Genomic DNA, 8,842 nt, shown 5'->3' on the forward strand with positions numbered 1-8,842 from the left:
TTCACAATTCCAGACGGGTGCTGACACATTGGAGAGGAATCAGAGAAGAGCCAGGAGAATAACTGAAGGGTTAGAAAACCTGCCATATAACGATAGACTTAACGAGTTCAAGCTCTGTAGAGCTGTGTAACAAGGCTGAGATTTTCAAAGGCCTCTTCAAGGTTTGAATCTCCAATTTGTATTACTTGTAGTGCAGACTGAGTGTGCCTGTCCCTTAGGCAGCTTTGAAAATGTCAGACAGTGAAGTAAGAGTATTTCTATGGTTATTAGTGATCCAGATAGATAGATAGATGCTGTGTGGGGATGAGGTGAGACAGAGGGAGATGTGTTTGTCGATGTATTTCTATGCAGACCCACATGCCACTCCTGCAGCTGCCACACATCAACATGCAGGTGTTTGACCCCCTCTCAGTTTTCTCAGAGCCGCTTTCACCTCCTTGTTCCTCAGCGTGTAGATGGCCGGGTTCAGCATGGGCGTGACCACGTTGCTGAAGATCTGCACAGGGGTCACCAGCACTTTGCTCAGCTGGGGCTGTGTGTAGACCAGGGCGCAGGGCCCAAAGAACAGCGTCACTACGGCCAGATGTGAGGCACAAGTGGAGACTGCTTTGCGCCGCCCTTCAGATGAGTTTATCTTCAGGACAGAGTAGACTATGTGGATGTAGGATGCGAGGATGAGGAGGAAGCAGGCTGTGGGCACCATGCCAGTGTTGGTGAAGCTCACCATCTTGCTGACGTATGTGCCCGCACAGGCCAGCTTGACCACCGGGAAGATGTCGCAGAAGAAATACTCCACCACGTTGGACCCGCAGTAGGGCAGCATGAAGGTCAGGCTGGTGAGGATGGTGGCGTGGAAGGAGCTGGCGATCCAGGTGCCGGCGGCCGGGAGGGCGCACACCCTCCGGTTCATGATGAGCAGGTAGCACAGCGGGTGGCAGATGGCCACGTACCGGTCATAGGCCATGACAGTGCAGAGAAGGCACTCGGTGCTGCCCAGGAAGTGCCAGAAGAAGACCTGGGACATGCACCCACCCAGAGAGATGGTTCTACTCTGAGCCCAGAGGTTGGCCAGGAATTTAGGGGTGCTGATGGAAGAGAATCCAAGGTCTACGATGGAGAGATTGCAGAGGAAGAAGTACATGGGGGTGTGCAGGCGGGGGTCAGTGAGGATGGCTGAGAAAATGAGCAGGTTGCCCAGCAGGGTGCAGAGGTAGAAGTCTAAGAAGGTGGCGAAGAGGATGGTCTGGAGGCCGTCGGTGTTGGGGATCCAAAGAGAATGAAATGAGTCACTACAGTGTGGTTGACCCGTCCCATGAGGGACTGATTCCTGGGGCAAGGGAGAGAAATAATGCCAGTGAGTTACTGAAACTAGGGGTACGTCTACACTACAGGATTATTCCGATTTTACAGAAACCGGTTTTGTAAAACAGATTGTATAAAGTCGAGTGCACTCGGCCACACAATGCACAGTAATTCGGTGGTGTGTGTCCATGGTCCGAGGCTAGCGTCAATTTCCGGAGTGTTACACTGTGGGTAGCTATCCCATAGTTCCTGCAGTCTCCCCCACCCCTTGGAATTCTGGGTTGAGGTACCAGTGCCTGATGGGGCAAAAATCATTGTCGTGGGTGGTTCTGGGTACAGCCTCACCCCTCCCTCCGGGAAAGCAGCAGACAACCATTTTGCGCCTATTTTCCTGGGTGAACTGTGCAGACGCCATAGCACAGCAAGCATGGACCCTGCTCAGCTCAATACTGCAATCGTGGACGTTTTAAACACCTCGCGCATTCTCGTGCAGTCTATGGTGACTCAGGACCTGCAAAGCCAGGTGAGGAGGAGGCGGCTACGGCAGCGCGGCAATGAGAGTGATGAGGACATGGACACAGAATTCTCTCAAACCGTGGGCCCCTGCGCTTTGGAGATCCTGATGGTAATGGGGCAGGTTCTAGCCATTGAACGCCGATTTTGGGCTCGGGAAACAAGCACGGACTGGTGGGACCGCACAGTTTTGCAGGTGTGGGATGATTCGCAGTGGCTGCGAAACTTTCGCATGCGTAAGGGCACTTTCATGGAACTTTGTGACTTGCTTGCCCCTGCCCTGAAACGCCATAATACCAAGATGAGAGCAGCCCTCACAGTAGAGAAGCGAGTGGCGATAGCCCTGTGGAAGCTTGCAACGCCAGACAGCTACCGGTCAGTCGGGAATCAATTTGGAGTTGGAAAATCTACTGTGGGGGCTGCTGTGATGCAAGTAGCCAAAGCAATCACTAAGCTGCTGCTACGAAAGGTTGTGACTCTGGGAAACGTGCAGGCCATAGTGGATGGCTTTGCTGCAATGGGATTCCCTAACTGTGGTGGGGCGATAGATGGAACCCATATCCCTATCTTGGCACCGGAGCACCAGGGCACCCAGTACGTAAACTGCAAGGGGTATTTTTCAATGGTGCTGCAAGCACTGGTGGATCACAAGGGACGTTTCACCAACATCCACGTGGGATGGCCAAGGAGGTTTCATGACGCTCGCGTCTTCAAAAGCACTACTCTGTTTAAACGGCTGCAGCAAGGGAATTACTTCCCAGACCAGAAAATAACAGTTGGGGATGTTGAAATGCCTGTCATTATCCTGGGGGACCCAGCCTACCCCTTGATGCCATGGATCATGAAGCCATACACAGGCAGCCTGGACAGTGGTCAGGAGCTGTTCAATTACAGGCTGAGCAAGTGCAGAATGGTGGTAGAATGTGCCTTTGGCCGTTTAAAGGCGCGCTGGCGCACATTACTGACTTGCTCAGACCTCAGCCAAACCAATGTCCCCTTTGTTATTGCTGCTTGCTGTGTTCTCCACAATTTCTGTGAGAGTAAGGGGGAGACCTTTATGGCGGGGTGAGAGGCTGATTCAAATCACCTGCCCGCTGATTACGCGCAGCCAGACACCAGGGAGATTAGAAGAGCACACCAGGAAGCGGTGCGCATCAGAGAAGCTTTGAAAACGAGCTTCATCACTGGCCAGGGTACAGTGTGACTGCTGTGTTTGTTGATGAACACCCAACCCCCTTGATTGACTCAGTCCCTGTAAGCAACCCACCCTCCCCCTTCGATTACAGCTTGCTTAAGGAAATAAAGTCAGTATCGTTGAAAAATCATGTATTCTTTATTAATTCATTATAAAAAGAGGGAGAGAACTGAGAAGGTAGCCCGGGTGGGGTTTGGGAGGAGGATAGGAGGGAAGGAAAAGGCCACTAAAAAAATTTCACAGTAATGACAACCTTCTGGTTGGGCTGTCCACGGGGGTGGAGTGGGCGGGTGCATGGAGCCTCCCCCCACACGTTCTTACACGTCTGGGTGAGGAGGATGTGGAACATGGTGAGGGTTGAGGGTGGTTATACAGGGGCTGCAGCGGCACTCTGTGATCCTGCTGCCGTTCCTGAAGCTCCACCAGACGCCGGAGCATGTCAGTTTGATCACGCAGCAGCCCCAGAGTTGCATCCCGCCACCGCTGATCTTCCTGCCGCCACCTCTCATCTCGGGCGTCCCTCCTGTCCTCACGTTCACTGGCATCTTTCCTGTAATTTGATACCACCTCCTTCCACTCATTCAGATGAGCTCTTTCCTTGCGGGTTACTTCCATGATATCCGAGAACATTTTATCTTGCGTCTTCTTTTTCCTCCGCCTTATCTGAGCTAGCCTTTGGGATGGAGTAGGGAGGCTTGAAAAATTTGCAGCTGCATGAGGGAGGGAAAAAAGGGAGAGAAGTATTTAAAAAGATACATTTTACAGAACAATGGTTATACTCTTTCACAGTGAACAGCACTATTCATCTTACATAGCACATGTGATTTCACTACAAGGTCGCATTTTGCATCTTAATATTGAGTGCCTGCAGCTCTGGGGTTACAGATCTCACAGACACAGGTCCGGGCATCAGAATTCAGCTTGCATGCGGCCATGGTAAGCCACTGTCTTTCGGCTTCTGCAGTGCTTTGCCCCTCCCCCCACTGCATGGCTGGTACCATGAAAGCTCACTGCTAATCACCCCTCTTTTCCCCCCCCACCACGTGGCTGTTAGCTGGGAAGATCCCTGCTAACCAAACGCGAAAAAGCTCATTGCTATTTCACTCCTCCCCTCCCCCCGCTTGGCTACGTGCAAGAAAGGATTTTTTTTAAGCAGCAGGCCACGAACCCAGTAGGAAAATGGGCATCTCTGTCCCCTTAATTAAATTCGTGATTTTCAACCAGGTTACCCTGAACGATATCACTCTGCTGAGGATAACACAGCGAGATAAAGAACGGATGTTTCTTGAATGCCAGCAATCACCGGGACCATACGCAGCTATGCTTTGCCATGCAATGATACCTGATTACTTGCTACATGCATGGCGTGGTAAAGTGTCCTACCATGGTGGACGGAACAAGGCTGCCTTGCTCAGAAACCTTCTGCAAAGGCTTTTGGAGTACCTCCAGGAGAGCTTCATGGAGATGTCCCTGGAGGATTTCCGCTCAATCCCCAGACATGTTAACAAACTTTTCTAAGTAACTTTACTGGCTGACAAGTATCAGAGGGGTAGCCGTGTTAGTCTGGATCTGTAAAAGCAACAAAGAATCCTGTGGCACCTTATAGACTAACAGACGTTTTGCAGCATGAGCTTTCGTGGGTGAATACCCACTTCTTCAAATGCAAGTCCGAAGAAGTGGGTATTCACCCACGAAAGCTCATGCTGCAAAACGTCTGTTAGTCTATAAGGTGCCACAGGATTCTTTTTTGCTTTTACTGGCTGAGAATGCATCCCAAGTCCTCAGGGCAAATCAATCATTAAAAAACGCTTGCTTTTAAACCACGTTTTATATTTACAAAGGTACACTCACCAGAGGTCCCTTCCATGGCTTCATTGTCTGGGATAGTGGCTTGGGAGGGCTGGGAGGGTAATTCCGTCTGGGTCAGAAAAAGCTCCTGGCTGTTGGGGCTCACGGAGTGCTGTGTGCTCTCTGCAAGCTCGTCCTCCTCTTCCTCCTCCTCATCTTCCCCGTCTGCATAATCCTCAGCCATGGCAGAGATTACAACCCCCACCTCGGAATCCACGGACAGGGGTGGGGTACTTGTGGCGCAGCCCCCTAAAATTGCATGCAGCTCAGTGTAGAAGCGGCATGTTTTTGGCCCTGCACCGGACCTTCCGTTTGCGTCTTTGGTTTTCTGGTAGGCTTGTCTGAGCTCCTTAACTTTCACTCTGCACTGCACGGAGTCCCTGCTGTGGCCTTTATCCGTCATAGCCTTAGAAATTCTTTCAAATACTTTTTCATTTCGTCTTTTGGAACGCAGTTCTGTTAGTACTGAATCCTCTCCCCATATAGCGATCAGATCCAGTACCTCCCGAGCGGTCCATGCTGGGGCTCTTTTTCGATTCTCAGGAGACTGCATTGTTACCTGTGCTGATGGGCTCTGCGTGGTCACCTGTGCTGATGAGCTCTCCACGCTGGGCAAGCAGGAAATGAATTTTAAAAGTTCGTGGGGCTTTTCCTGTGTACCTGGCCAGTGCATCCGAGTTCAGATTGCTGTCCAGAGCGGTCACAGTGGTGCACTGTGGGATACCGCCTGGAGGCTAATACCGTTGATTTGCGGACACACTAACCCTAATCCGATATGGTAATACCCAGGGGCGGCTCTAGACACCAGCGTGCCAAGCAGGCGCTTGGGGCGGCCGTTTCCCGGGGGGGCGGCATTTGGCTCCGGTGGAGCTCACGCCGGCATGCCTGCGGCAGGTTCACGGAGCCGGGACGGCGGACCTGCCGCAGGCAAGACTGCGGCAGGTCCCCTTCCCGCGGCTCGGTTGAGCTCCGCAGGCATGACTGCGGCAGGTCCGCTCGTCCGGGCTCGGTGGACCTGCCGCAGGCACGTCGGCAGGAGCTCAACCGGAGCCGCGGGAAGAGGGGACCCGCCGCGGGACCGGGGAAGGGCGGCGCAGCGCTCCGCGCTGCTTGGGGCAGCCTACTTTATAGAGCCGCCCCTGGTAATACCGATATTAGCGCTACTCCTCTCGTTGGGGAGGAGTACAGAAACCGGTTTAAAGAGCCCTTTATATAGATATAAAGGGCCTCGTAGTGTGGACGGGTGCGGCGTTAAATCGGTTTAACGCTGCTAAAATCAGTTTAAACGCGTAGTGTAGACCAGGCCAAACAGACCTGTCATCCTACAGCTGCAATGGTCACCCTTCCTTCCACTGCCCCCATGACTCACTGTCATTAGGAGTGGTGAATATTTCTATCATTGTAATGCAACTTGGGGTCAGGGCCTCCCTGAGCTGGCGCTGAACGTAGAGAGAGAAACTGTCTGCCTTGAAGGTCTTACAGTCCAGAAACAAAGAGACAAGGGGGATGTCTATTCTATTCTATTCTATTCTATTCTATTCTATTCTATTCCAGTTTCTTTTCTTCTCTCCTGATCCATTCCAATTTCTTCAATTCTATTCTATCTAGGCCCTTTCCCCACCCTTATCATCAATGGTGGTTTGTTCTCTCTCTCCTGCGCTCTGCAGAGGGATGGCCATATGTGCAGTGCAACACTTTGTTTTGGTAGGGTTTTGTTGTTATAAATACAGGGGCTGCTACATGTTTGTGTTAAGGAAGAGGACAAGGATGGAACATACAAACAACTGAATATTGTGAAGCATTGCCCCAGCTTTTTTAATGATGTGAATGGTGTGTGTGTGTGTGGGGGGGTTATTGGGGGTTAGAGAGAGAAGGAAAAGGAAAGAAGGAGAAGGGGAATTGCCATATCCAGAGGTGCTGGAACTTGGGAGGTTGGGGGTGGCTTCACCCCTTGGCTTGACATGCATTCCATCATTTCCAGGGTTCATCGTTTGGCTCAACGGCTCTCAGCACCCAACATGGCCACAGTTCGTCATCTGGTCGGCCGTGATCAGCAGGCTGGGCTCTGTGGATAACCTGCCAGAGGGATTTTTAAGGTGATATTTGAAGGACAATAACGAAGTGTCTGTCTGTTTTGCCAGGGAGTTTTCCCCATGCAGGAGAGGCTGGGCTGAAGGGGAGACGCTGGCGGGCTGGGGCTGTAACACACGGAGAGAGGGAGATAAAGGATAGCTACACAACAGACAGACAGACTGGCAGGCAGGCACACAGAGAAGGATGGACAGACGGCTGGATCGATTTCTCTCTACAGAAAATATTGGGCTGACATCTTCCTCGGAGCGAGACAGAGACTGGCAGATTCAGAGAGAGGCAGAGACTGAGGGACAGAGCGAGAAGAACTTTACCAAAGCAGGAGTCTTACACTGGCTGCATTGGGAGGGGCCGCTCCAGCTGGCTGGAATTCTTCCTTTCTGTCCACGGCCCTGACTCCTCTGTAGCACCATCCAGCTTTCTTATCCCAAACGGCCCATCGCCCAGGAGAGGTGCACAGCCTGGGCTCTTGCTATCCAGCCCGGAGACCTAATCCGCTCCGAAGCTAGCGAGGGCTGCCACAGCGTATCGCCCCACTCTGCGGCCGAGCCCCACAGCTTTCTCACAGCTTCCAGCCTCCTTACGGCTCTCTGCGGTCGTTAAATCCCCTTCGGGCCCATCGGGACCAGGGCCCTGAATCCCTGCCAGGCTCCCAGGCTGAGACCTCAGCAGAGTCGCCAATTAACGGAGATTCTGCATCATTTTCAATAACGCTCCTAGACCCCTGGGACCAGGTCCTCCGCCGGCATCAATAAGTGTAGCGCCATTGAACTGAGAGGGCCAGATCCCCAGCTCCACCGGGGTCCGGATTCTGCTCCCGCTCCCCTTGACCTGACTCCTGGGGAACTCCATCAGATTCCCTGGGGCTGTTTCCCCTCTCAGCTGCACGCCCTGGTGTAAATCAGAGTAACTCCACTGGAATCAAAGGAGCTGTGTAGATTTCTACCAGCTGAGAATCTGACCCCAACATTGTCTGGGGGGAGGGGACGTTCATGCTCGTCTAGGCTCTCCTGCCGTGTGACACAAGCCAGAGAATCCCCCAGGGGTGTGAAATAGGAGGAACCTGGGCCAGACGTGCAGCTGGAGGCCTGTGAAGCCAACAGAGCTTTGGCCTTGGTTTGTGTCCCCCGCTGTTCCCCTGCCCCTTCGCTGTGTCTCTGTGCACAGGGATGTATTCGTGCCCTTGTGTGGTTATGTGTGAGGGTGAAATTCACCGCTGTGCAGACAGAGGGCAGCATACGTCCTGGGCACCACTTCTCCTCACTTTTGGCAGTTCAGAAGAGACTCCAAAAAGAGCATTGAGTCATTTTTGGCAGTACAGTACCACACTCTCCCCCATGCCCAACTATAACAAGATCCTGGCACCGTTGTTTGCGGTGGCGCTCGGACACAGTGTGAGAGAGACGCTGCTTTTCATGGTCTATGTAATTAAACCGAAACATAGGAAGGGTTATCAACGCCATCCCTCCTCTTGTCATCGGGATGAACGTCGCGCTGCGTCTTTCTGGGCCTTGCACGTGTCCTCTTGCCCACCCCTTTGCACAATCGGGGGTCAGGAGAAAGGACATTTAGAGGATTGCAGCCAATTTAACTGAACGAAAGCTGCTCCTTCACTAGCCCAGTAAGCAGAATAGACACAAGCCTCATCTTGGACTTCTACTGTGCGTCTACACTAAGGGGTTGGCGGTGGTTAGCGACATCGCTGGGAAGCTCTATAGTGTAGACAAATCCATCGACACCACACAGAGAAGGATGTGAGAGAGACAGGGCTAGATTCGGGGGCTCCAGCAGTGATCTCATCGATCCATTTGCTGGTGTCCCAGCACCGCAGTTGTAATAAGGCCCCTTGTGATTCTGCTAATCGCTATAATTTCCCGCTCTTCTCCGGGGGGC

General features: G+C 52.5%; 1 pseudogene; it reads right to left on the reverse strand.

Moving 5' to 3' along the window:
• Nucleotides 1-382: 382 nt before the first annotated feature.
• Nucleotides 383-1,314, reverse strand: LOC120380684 (annotated as a pseudogene).
• Between the last annotated feature and the right edge of the window lie 7,528 nt (nt 1,315-8,842).

This window comes from Mauremys reevesii, linkage group 13, assembly GCF_016161935.1.
Source record: "Mauremys reevesii isolate NIE-2019 linkage group 13, ASM1616193v1, whole genome shotgun sequence".
Taxonomy (NCBI): domain Eukaryota; kingdom Metazoa; phylum Chordata; order Testudines; family Geoemydidae; genus Mauremys; species Mauremys reevesii.